Genomic DNA, 12003 nt, shown 5'->3' with positions numbered 1-12003 from the left:
GTTCAAAACACTGCATACGTCGTCGTTCTGTGAATGCCGTCCAAATCGCGAAGTTAGCGAAAAGCGTTGCCAACGGGCGCAGAGACGCTTCTATTAGTGCTGCTTCTGCTACATCATTACTAGACCGACTGCGCTGCCACTTCCAACTGCGTATCTTTCGCGTCAACGTAAGGAGCCGGCGTTTGAAGCGTGCCTGCTGTATCGACCATATCAATTTCGGCCATCTCGGCCTCCCGTATCGCGTCTGTGGCAAGTCTGTGGGTGCGTTCCAATACTATAGTGCTCTAGAATATTGGGCAGTGTGTCGACCGCGCCGCGAAATGCATGGGAGCGAGGGGCCGCTTTTGCGATGACGGAGACGCCGCAGCGCAGAGGGCGCCACCAGCAACTGGTGTGTCAGGAGGAAATCGACCAAAAATGGGAATCATATCGACAAAAGAAACTTCAAGTGCAGGCCCTCGTGCAAAGTAAAATAAGACAGTCCACCGATCGCTGGATGGCTGATATACACGATGCCTCTAGAGGCGGAGCAAGAAAATTCTGGAACCATATAAGCTGGCTAGGGAAGAAGAATCAAAGAAAGCAAGATCGGATTCAAGATAACGAGGGAAATTGTTTAAAGGGAGAAAATGCAGTGAACTACATTACATCAGTTATAGCCGAGTCATTTAAGAACGACGATAGGGTAATCTCCGCAAATCAGGAAGCAACACAAGGTAGCAGAATACAAAGCAGCTTAGAACTGACCAATCTAAACTGGAAAAAGGCAGAAAAAAATATTCCTAAAAACACATCTACAGGAATAGATGGAATTCCGATCAAGCTGATTAATGAACTCGGTCCAAAAAGTAAGGAAACGTTGTTAAAAGCTTTGGAAACAGTCATAGCGAATAAGCAAATTCCGGACAGCTGGCGGCAGAGTAAAATGAATTTGATTTATAAAGGGAAAGGAGAAAGGATGCACATAAAATCCTACAGGCCGATTACCATAACATCTGTAATGTACAGGTTAGCCATGCAGACGGTGAAATTAAAGGTTCAAGCATGGGTTGAAAGTAACAAGATACTCGGAGAACTTCAGAACGGCTTTAGAAATGGTAGGCGCTTAGATGATTGCCTGTTCGTGCTTACCCAATGCATCGAAATATCTAGAGTGGAAAATAGACCTTTGTATTTGGCCTTCCTGGACATAAACGGGGCGTACGACAACGTAAGCAGGGAACTCCTGTGGAACATATTAAAAGAAGAAGGTATCGGTTATGAGATAATAGAGTTCCTACAGGAAATATACCGGGATAACAAAGTAGAAATTACGTGGGAAGGGATAAGAAGTACGGAGGATGTCAAAGTATGCAAAGGATTAAGACAAGGCTGTCCTCTATCACCGGTGCTGTTCATGCTTTATATGATAAACCTGGAACGGAGGATACAAGACAGTAACCTAGGTTTTAACCTGTCATACAGATTAGGTGGAAAGGCGGTAGAGCAGCGCCTCCCCGGTTTGATGTATGCAGACGATATTGTGCTGCTAGCTGAGAGTCTGGAAGAATTGCAAACTCTAGTTAAGTATTGCGGAGACGAAGGGGACGCTCTAGGCTTCAGTTTCAGCGCAGTTAAGTCGGGTCTGATGATTTTCAACGGCTCAACTGATCAGGGTCTTAAAATTCAAGGCCTTGAAATACCTAGAGTAGCAGAATATAAATATTTGGGGGTATGGGTAAACGAAGGATTGGCATACATTGGAAAACATGAGCAATCACTTAAGGCCAAAGGGCGAAGGAATGCCGGGATAATGAAGCATAAGGCATTGTGGGGATACAATAGGTATGAGGTACTGAGGGGTATTTGGAAAGGAATTATGGTGCCCGGACTTACTTTCGGAAATGCGGTTTTGTGCCTAAAATCAGAGGTACAGTCGACATTAGAAACAAATCAGAGATCCGTTGGACGATTAGCACTAGGTGCCCACGGCAAAACTACAAACGAGGCGGTACAGGGAGATATGGGCTGGGCATCTTTCGAAGTACGGGAAGCTCAGAGTAAAATATTATATGAGGAACGCCTGAGGAAATTGGACAGTAACAGATGGGCAGCTAAGGTATTTAAATACCTGTACCTAAAAAGCGTTGACTCACAATGGAGGAAAAGAACTAGGAAACTAACTAGTAAGTATGCTAGTAACAAGGACGGAGAAATAAAGAGCATTAAGCAACAGGTGAAAAACACAGAAGGTAAAAATTGGATAAATTCGATGGAAAAGAAACAGAGTGTGGAATTATACCGAAAGTGGAAAATGCAGATCAGGAAGGAAGATTTCTTTGATAACTCAAGAGGCAGTGCCCTACTTTTTGAAGCTAGATCAGGGTGCCTTAGAACACGCAGCTACAAAAAGAAATTTAACAATGGAGATGACGCATGTGCTGTATGTGGAAACTGCAGTGAAACAATTGACCATATTATACTCGAATGCAATGGTATCCATCCGGAAGTTGATGCAGGCGCAATCACTGTTCCTGAAGCTCTTGGCTTTAGAGATAACAGTGGCCGGGTGAATAAACTGGCGGTGGAAACTAGCAAAAAACGGCTGGAAGATTGGTGGCTTAAAAGCAGAGAAGTGACATAATGTTAGTAATGTAGGAGCAAAATTTAATAAATAGAATGGTGGTTTAGTTAACCATTCTAAATCAATAATTAAGATATAGGGAGAAAAATGAGCATGATAGCTACTGCTACCACCCCGATTCAAAGGGGACGCTCCTATATTCCATCCATTCCATCCATCCATCCGTGTCAGCCGTCCGAGCGCCCGCGTATGCGCGCTGTGCGGCGGGGCGGATACCGCGCGGACTGTACGTTCTTGTTTGCTTGTACGTCGTCTCAAGCTGTTCGCGACAAGATTTTACAAATATGCCGGTTAACGGTGCTCAGTACTGTTAGCAATCACCTAATTTATTTTCCATTTTGGCCGTCGGCAACACCTCGGGGAAATAACATGACAGGAGTTGGCTCCGAAGAAAACAGCTTGGAGAGGGCCGGCGTACGACTCGCACAGCACGCTTCACTCGCCGTACAGCTTGCTTTAGCATTCCTAAAGCACCTAATTCACGTCCAGGAATGTAGTCGTTTTGAAAAGAGGGCAGTTTGGAGGCAGGATGTATCAAGAAGTGAAACATACAACACGTGCGTTCGAGCGCTGACTAAAACTGGTCACAGTAACCCCATTATCAAAACAGTCCAAAATGGTATATTCCGTTGTTTCCCACGCCAACTATGCCGTCTACAGTACGTCACTGAAGCCACAAGAGAAGTCGGCATTCAGTTGGAATGAATTAAATGTGGCATGGAGGTAGAGATGACCTAATTATTCAAGAAAATGTTTCCATTCTAAGGTACGCAAGCCACCGGTAATATGCAAGTCATTGCCTCCAGAAAATCGCTCTAGTCCTGTTTTATGTACATAAAAAAAAAAAATGAATAGCTTTGAAAAAGAAATAACGACGGATAATAGAGGACGCAGAGGCTATAGGGTATACGCTTATTCGCTTCCGCTAGATCATCTTTCTGCGAAAGAGAGGTTGTGAGGCCGGCATGGTTTCTCACCACGAACAAAATAGCGTTATAGGTTCGAAGCTAGGTCGCAATTTACTCAAAAATTTGCCTCGATGCACGGTCCTTTTCGGCTGCTTTGCACTTCAGATTTCGAAAACTTCCTGTAAAATGTGAAGGTTCAAAAAGTTTACCTACTTGGAGCACCAGAAAAGCTCCCACTTGAAGCAAGAAAATTTATAGTGTTTTTGCGGCTTCGCTCTTTGCGAAGTAAGCGAATCACGACAAGAGTTCCCAAAAGGAAAATAATTAAATTCCCTTGGAAGTATTTCACGTGTAATATCAACCTTGTTAACAATTATAGTCTGGTTATAGTACTGCAAAGAGCACCCGCGGCAAGTAGCCCGATTATATATAGTCCGGTAAGCAGTAGTTGCAAGTATATCCAGTCGATTACTCATATTTCATACCACACACTCAAAGAATAAACATGTATTATGTCCGCATTTGATTTCGGCGTTATTTTAATTGCTTGCGTATTAGGTGTTCGTCATCTTCTTCGCATTTTTCCGCTTTCTCTCGGTGCGCGCCAAGAACTGCATCATACCTGCCAATTCGACGCGTAATTATCAGTGCTTTTATTTTTGTTTGTTTGCTCTGTACCATTTGATGCCAGTAAAGCGTCCGCACTCAAGTGCCCACTATGAACGTATTACGTGTGTGACAGGTTTAATTTTTGACATTTTATTTGAAGTAATGCCGTAGCTGTACTTGACTTTTTTTTTTTTCATCTAAACAGCTGGTTCACCCTTTGGTTAGTGGCACGCAAACAAATATCCGTGATATACGTATATGTTAATGAACATAGAATAAATCCTTGAGTCGCGTATACCTTGTTTATTTTTTTTTTGCCGGTAAATACCACAGTGCTTTAAATTAGTACGGTAGTGAATAAATGTGTTTTGCTCGCACACTGTATTTGTAATTCATATAAGCGGTGATTAGGGCACATAAAGAACACCGATTAAAGAGATATATTACAGATTAGTGACGATTTAAGATAAACGTTGTTATGTATTAATAAGCGCAAGCTGCAAAATGTAAGCAGGTGTTCGTAAATAAGGTTTGTAAAAAATAAGTGTTCCTAAGGAGGCATTACGAAGCCCCGATTCGCATGTACACTGTTTTTCTCCGCGTGTTAATAGCGCTCCTGGGCAGTAGCCTTTATTCCCTTACGGGAAACACGAATGCAAAACACCACGCTTCGTTGCAAACATTAAGTACAAATTGCTCATCTGGACGATTTGTAACTGTCCGCAGGAAGAAATATTGAGAGTTTCAGATGGCGATTCAAACATAGCGCGCTGCTCCGAAGGACTACCCAAGCGTGCCCAATGTCTCCAGAAAAAACGGCAGGGATCAGTTTAAGCCCCTGGAATAAGTCGCCTCTTTATTAATTATCACACTAATTGCGTAGCGTCTGAAAATCGCTACAAAGAGAACCGCACCCCTCCTCTGTACCCCCGCTATCCCGCGGCCGCTACGCGCCGAGCGGCGAACGTGGCACCCCTGTTGCACGTCGCGCCCTCTCGCGGAAGTCGGTTCTTGTCATCGCAAAAGCGGCCCGCTCTCCGGCGCAGGTCGTCACACTGCCCAATATTCTAGAGCACTATACCAATACCCCCTCGTAGACGTTCCAATACCCCCTCGCGAGCAGCCGCCATCATGGGACTCACGAAGACGGCTTCGCCGAAGTCAACATCGATGCAGACTACTTTGCTTTCTAAACATGGCGGACAGAGCGCGTTTCGCGCTGAGCGAGTCGTGCGTGCGGTTGTTGCAGTAGTTGTACTGTACGGTGGTCGTGCTCTTTGCGAACGCCGGAGTATATGCATATGAACGATCTTTCAAACGTGAGTTGTTACGTCAATGTATGCGCTAGCTAGAGGCTAATTTAGCTGTCTTTATGGTCGTGAGATTCATAGCACTGCGGATTGTTTTACCGCGCTTAAGAGGAAAGCGTGCGTTGGATGCTGTTGGTCTTCTTTTTTAACTTGACGAGTTTCTTCAGTCGTGCTGTTATCGACGAACTCGTCACTTTCTGGGCACCTCGCCGAGAGTCAGGACGGCTGCTGTACGGCGCACGTGTGTGTTTCTATCTTGCTGTAGTAGCCGTGGCAAACTTCCGCGGATTTTCAGTTAATCTCGGAAGAACGAACTCGCCTGACGATGCCGACTTGTTGCGCATTGATTTTTTTGTGCCTGTACATTATTAAAACGAGTTGTTTTCTTTGGTTTCCTCGTCTAGTGACTACAGACAACAGGTGTAACGGCACAGTTTTTCGTTTGCTGTAGCCGGTTATCACCTTTCGTCCGTAATCCCCTCAAGTTTACAGTATTTTGCATGTTTTCATTCTTACAGCTGTGTGAATAAGACATCTGAGAAGCATGTACACTTCAGCATTAGTAATAAAAAAGGAAAAACGGACAAACGTTCTCTTCCGTCAATTCGTGATGGGGCTCATGGTCTGCTACAAGTTAACCTATTAATAGTCTATCTACGTTGTGGCGATTACACATTTAATATTGTTGCTGCAAAAAATCGGCGAACCGTTAAAAACGTGATTTTTACCTGTATTGTCATAAATCTTTAAAGAAAACAGCGTTATAATAGTTGTTAAAACGGTTTAGTTCAACCTTTATGCCGCGAGGTGACGCTAGGCGTAAACAGGTAGACGCGTTCCAATACGCGAACCTGTAGACGTCTACGTAGACGTCTACGAAGCAGTCTTGCTAGACGTCTAAGAATTGGAACGCACCCTGTCATCGCAAGCGATAACGCGTCGTTAGAGTCCCTAGAAGTATTTGCTAGTCTGCCGTCCGAGCGGGGTTCCCTATGGAACCGGTTGGCCGCTTCCCGGATGAAAGCGCAGGGGGCGCTGTACGCATTCGGAGCGTGGTCGCGTTGTGTACGTGGTGCTGTGGCGGTTGTGCCGTACTGCGAATCTGCGCCGCGCTGATCCGATGGTGCCGTGACAAGGCTCGTGCACCACGTGCACTTTTTTTCGCTCGCGAGCCGGAATGCGCGCAAATTAGCTAGCATGTGTGCAAGTGTGCCTTTTTTATGGTTATGTGATCGCGTCATGTCCAGAAAACGGGGTAAGCGTGATAGCACGTGTTTCTTGCCCGGATGCAAGAGCGGGTAGCGCTCGTGCAAGGTGAAATGTTCTCTCTTCAGGACACCGAAAGACGCAGGGAAGAGGCTAGAGTGGGAGCGCAACATCAAGCGCGGTTGCAAAGGCAATAACATTGTTTATTGTCTCAGCTAGGAATATGCAAAACGAAAATTAAAAGGCCGAATAAATGAAAGAAAATAGACTGGCTGTGTTCTAATGAAATTCAAGAGAGAACGATGATAAGGCCCTTGCGTGCAAGCAATGTACGAAGATGGGTTGCTCGGTGAAAGGCCCACTGCCGTCAGGTGCCGATATTGTCGGCTTCAGTGGCGGGCAAACCCACAAGTGGTGAATATCTTCCTCATTATTTTGTGAGTTGCAGACAGGAAATCCTGGACGTTGATATAAATATCGGATGATCCGGATCGGGGTTGCCCTCACATTACTGTAACACGAATAAGCTAGTGTCGACGTTTGTGAGCGACACTTCAAACCCTGATTTATTGAGCGAAGTTTTAAGACAGGTAAAGGTAATTGAGATTCCACGGGATGTTACGCAACTCACGAAGGATGCCATCTCAATGCTGTTTCCTGACACTCCAAAATACTTGTTGAAACCCCTGCCTCTCAAGAGAAAGGAGCGCAACTTGTACGAGCAAAAACAGTCAGCAGGGAGACCTGCAGAGAAAGAAAAAAAGTGCACTGATCCTGAAGCATCAGTGGAGCCAGTTGAAGAATACAGCGGTGGTGGATCGTGTGACGTGAGCCTGCTCCAGGAATGCAGAAAGCTGCATGCCACCGCCACTGGGGACAAATGTCGATCTTTCTGATGTTGAACAATGAACATTCGCATAGTGCCACTCAAGCGAGGACGAATCTCGCGGAGGCAATTGCCATCAGCGAGTTCTGTTCCATCGCAGTGGTGAAGCTGCCATGAATGCTGCTGTTAGCATTCGAGGGAACAAAGTCAAGGAGATAGCTGTAAAGTCGACAGAAGAGGTAATTAATCTTATTCAGGACATTGCGAAACTCAGCTTGTGTCCTGGCAGCGGATTGAAGCCTATTACCAAGACCTTTCCCACCTACAATGGGCGTTGCTTAATTCGCGGCGAACTGTACCATTATTTCTGATGCAACATGCATATAGCCTGCAAATACTTGCGAAAGTTAACTCAGAACACCCTGTCAAGAAGAAGAAAAATTAAGAAACAGACTTCTATGTCTCGAGCAGTTTATCGTACGAAGGACAAGGTGGCAAAGCTGGTAAAAGCTCTCGGTGAAATGAAAAATGAAAATGAACACCTTCAAGGACAGAGTTTGAAAGAAGTGTTATTGCCCTTCCTCTCAACTAACAGCTGGCTGTTAAAATATGTTTTAGAGGTTGCAAAACGGAAGTCAACAAAAGTGATGGCATATTCTGATGAGTGGCTACTAGGCTTCCTAAGTACCAAAGAATGCATTCTTTGGTACTAGCAAAAAAATCCGATAGAAAACTAATAGCCTATCAGATTATTGATATTGGTTTTATAGGTCTGCCAGAGTATTGGTCTTATGGGTATCCTAGCCGATTGGTTTTACAGGTCTACTGGAGTATTGGTTTTATAGGTCAATTGTTTACTGGTCATATAGGCTATGGTTTTATCGGTCCTATGGCATCTGATAAACTGATAGGTCTGTAATGCTAGTACACCCATAGCTGTCAATAATCTGATAGACCTACAAAACCAGTAGGCTTCCTATTGGTTTTGTAGGCCCTATGGAATATTGGTCTCATCGAGTAGCTGCGGGTGTTTTACCTCTCCGGACACCTGAAAGGAGAGGGCAGCTATGTTCCATTTTCTAGGGATGAGTTACGCAGCAGGTGCATGTATACACATTTTAATCCACAATGACAGCGGCAACGCATACTGGCACATAATCCAAACATTGACTGCATCCAGGTAGCCCTCGATTCCAAGATTGCGGATTTCGGCCCGATGATGTAGTCTCTCGAATGCTAAGGCACCTGAAAGAAATAAAAAATTGCGTTACAGCTTGAAAAATAAGCGATTTCAAGAACGCGACACCACCATGACTTCAAAAAATCTGTCCACACATATACCGGCAACCGCGATTGCGCGCGTATTCATGCGGAGGCAGTTAGGAGAGGCGCCGCCATTACTGAACGCCGAGGTAGCTGCTGAACCAACATTCCGCCTTGCGCCTCACCACAGGTTCTGCCACTTAAACACAGTGCGCACGATATTCGAAAACAGATTAACGCTAAAAAGTTTCATCAATACTTTCAAGAAATCGTGCCGACAACTTTAAAACTCGACGCTGCGTTATATCACACCGCGCGATTCAAATTCCTTTGTTGGCGTGCAGGCAACGGCATTCTGCAACGCAAAGCCACATCATACACTGACAAAGTATAAACGTCAGCCCGAAGTTGCAAGTGATGCACACGCACCTGATCAAAAGCTGAACGTGCGCTGGAACGTTGATATCCTCGAGAAGCACCCCGAAAATCGGCGAAAACTTATAAACACAGGGCACCGACCGAACTGCCGCCCGATCAGCGATCGCGCCAGCGCCAATGCCTCTACGGAGCTGCGCATGCGCGCCCAGAGGAGAGGTGGAAAGGAGGATGAGAGAGGCCAGCACGGGAACGCTTGCGCGGGAGTGGGAGTGAGAGAAAGGAAACCTACCTCTCCGCTGCGAAGCGCCGCCGGCATCGCGCTACGGCGCTACCGCGTCGGCAGCTAGAGCCGTACTCGTCGCGTGCTCGATGTCGACTCCTCTCGCTTCGGCGGCGGTTGCAGCGTTGCAGTTGCTTGGACGCGCGCCTCTCAATCCATTTCACCGTCCTGCTCTGCACATGTAGGTGATTGTGACTGAGCTGGGCCCCGACAGAACCGTGCTATATCCGCGTGCTTTCCCATCTCCAGTCAGTGATCCAGTAGCAACAGCGTCGCGCGTCTTGCGGCTCCAACCGTACGTAGTTTGTTGAGACCGCGCGCAGCGTTCTCAATTGTTATTGCGGCTAATATTGTACGTTACGGCAACTCAATAAACGGGATGAATGTGTGAGTTTTGGGGATGTGTCCGAGATGGAAAAGGAAACAATGACAAAGACCTAAAATCTCCAACGTACTGATCCTGCATGCAAGACCCATAAACAAAGGCCTACTGATGTATCAGACACATGAACCAATATGTAGTAGTCTACAAGACAAGCATGTATCAGCCTATAAGATGTATGGGCTTTTTCTTATACAACCCACCGATAAACCTATGAAACCAATACTATTGCCTATAGGACAAATATGTACCAGTCTATAAGATTTATGAGTTTCTGAATAAGTCTCATAGAAATGCAGATAAAACACATAGAATACCTACAGAACCAATACCGATTCTTATAAAACCAATAACGCACCCTATTGGTCTTTTTTGCTAGGGATGCCTATCAGCAGTTTGCCTGAAGCGCGGTGCGATTTGAAGGGCTCGGGTTCCCATCTTGCGTGCTTTAATTGTGCATGCATCCGAAAGTTTCTAGTTCTACATACGTGTTATAACTTAGCTAAACGTCCGAAGAAGTTAAGATGAAACTATAGCGTGAATGAAAACGCCGGCGACAGCGCTCTGTTGCTCGCACACATGGTCCTTGGAGCCTAGAATGTGCGTCTAGTATAGTTCTCCATGCAAGCGCAATTGTTTGCACAAAATCCTCAGAAGTCTTCATTACAATACGGCACGGCGGTAGCTTCAGCAGGATAATAGGGTATAAAAAGCAGCTTCGTTTCTACATCGGCTCAGGGGCATGCGCGCAAAACTTCGCTCACGAAAAAAAAAAGGTCGCATCCGTGGTTATGCCAACAACTCGGCTGCGAATTCAATATTACGACTAAACTGAAATCAAAGACTAAAGAGCGGCATCGCATGTACAAGGCACCTGACAATGAGCATGCAGCGAATGCATTTCGAAGCGCACGGGCGCGCGCGTCGTCTGCTCCGTCAGCAGTGGCGCACTCCGGTTCACCGCAGCGCCACCGTGGCGATCATTCAGCGGCAGCCCCCGCCGCGGCCGGCGGACGACAGACTAGCAATATTTCTAGGGACCCTAGCGTCGTCAGCGTCGTCCGCTGTTCGCATGAAAATGCACTTTCCGAGGGAATCGGGGAGGTGGAGGCACAACGTGCTGCAGGGAAAAACCAACTTTAGAAAAATGCTGTTTTAAACTTCAAGGGCCATTTTCTCAGAATGAATTTTTTTCATGGTATGGTTGCTTATTCCCGCAGTATTTCTGGAACCGCTAATCGGATTCCCACCTGGTTTTTTTTATTGTGTGCCTGGATAAATTTCCCAGGGCAAGACAAGCTCATTTTTTCAAATTATTGAGTCTGGAATTTATAATAAACAATCAAAATTAGGCTAATGCAAGTCCAATTAGTGGCACTAACCTCAATGCACTGCTAAAATTTTTCGGCAGGGAAATTAAAAAAAAAGGGCTCTGTCTTGCCCTGTGGTACCTATTCAGGAACCTTCATAATGAATTTCATAGTGCCAACACATTTTGCAAGTTCACCAGGCATGGAACAAGGAACCCATGTGAACCATTCTGATATACTTCTCTAACTTGAGTACCAATGTGCGCAGCTCCATGAAACTTTGCAGTTATTCAAATGGCTGTGCCATGAGTCTACCCTGAAAATTTCATTCAATTATCTCAAGAAACAACAAAGTTGGTATTCAAAGGTAGCCTCCCCCCTTAATGAGATTCGACGATAATTTAGTGGAGTACCTTTGTTACCTGATTTATAGATGGCAATGACCTTTCCCACCTTCCAGTCGTCTGGTATGCATCCTGTAGAAAGTGACTGCGAGGACAATAAACACAAGTACACTGCGGAAAAGTCGTTAGTATTGCGCAATATTTTATAGGTAATTTCGTCTACGCCAGCTGATGACGAAATGCTGGCTTCCGAGAACGTCAGAGCAAACATAATGGACAAACGCAATAGTAGTCGGTGGGTGGGTCTCATTAATGAATACAGAGAAGAAGGCGTTGTTAAAGGTTATAGCATACTCACTTCATATTCTTTTATGACAGCAATGCTAAGTTTAGGGTGCTGATCGTTTACTATCTGCCAGAATTTTCTGGGATTGTCTATCAGAATTTTTGGATGATCGGCATGAAGAAAGGAATGTTTAGCATTGCGGACTGCAGTTAGATATGCGCGTTCTGCTGTATAGTATTTTTCCCGGGTGCGTCATTTTTTGTTTCGCAGCACAGAAA

At 45.4% G+C, this 12003-nt stretch overlaps 1 protein-coding gene and 1 long non-coding RNA gene across 3 annotated transcripts in view; one reads left to right on the top strand and one right to left on the bottom strand.

The window, feature by feature from the left end:
- sp3 (phosphatidylinositide phosphatase spermathreecae) overlaps nucleotides 1-12003 on the top strand; it is a 101554-nt gene that overhangs the window by 38622 nt on the left and 50929 nt on the right. The gene's annotated exons all lie outside the window — the stretch shown is intronic.
- Nucleotides 8585-9437, bottom strand: LOC146207059 (uncharacterized). The gene is made up of 2 exons (XR_014705229.1): nucleotides 9175-9437; nucleotides 8585-8727 (listed from the first exon to the last, which is right to left on the bottom strand). It is a non-coding gene; the product is annotated as an uncharacterized LOC146207059 (long non-coding RNA).

This window comes from Amblyomma maculatum, chromosome 1 (assembly GCF_055883805.1).
Source record: "Amblyomma maculatum isolate TAMU_Amacu chromosome 1, ASM5588380v1, whole genome shotgun sequence".
Lineage (NCBI taxonomy): Eukaryota > Metazoa > Arthropoda > Arachnida > Ixodida > Ixodidae > Amblyomma > Amblyomma maculatum.
Note: the sequence above shows the minus strand (reverse complement) of the source record. Positions and strands in the feature narration are given on the sequence as shown.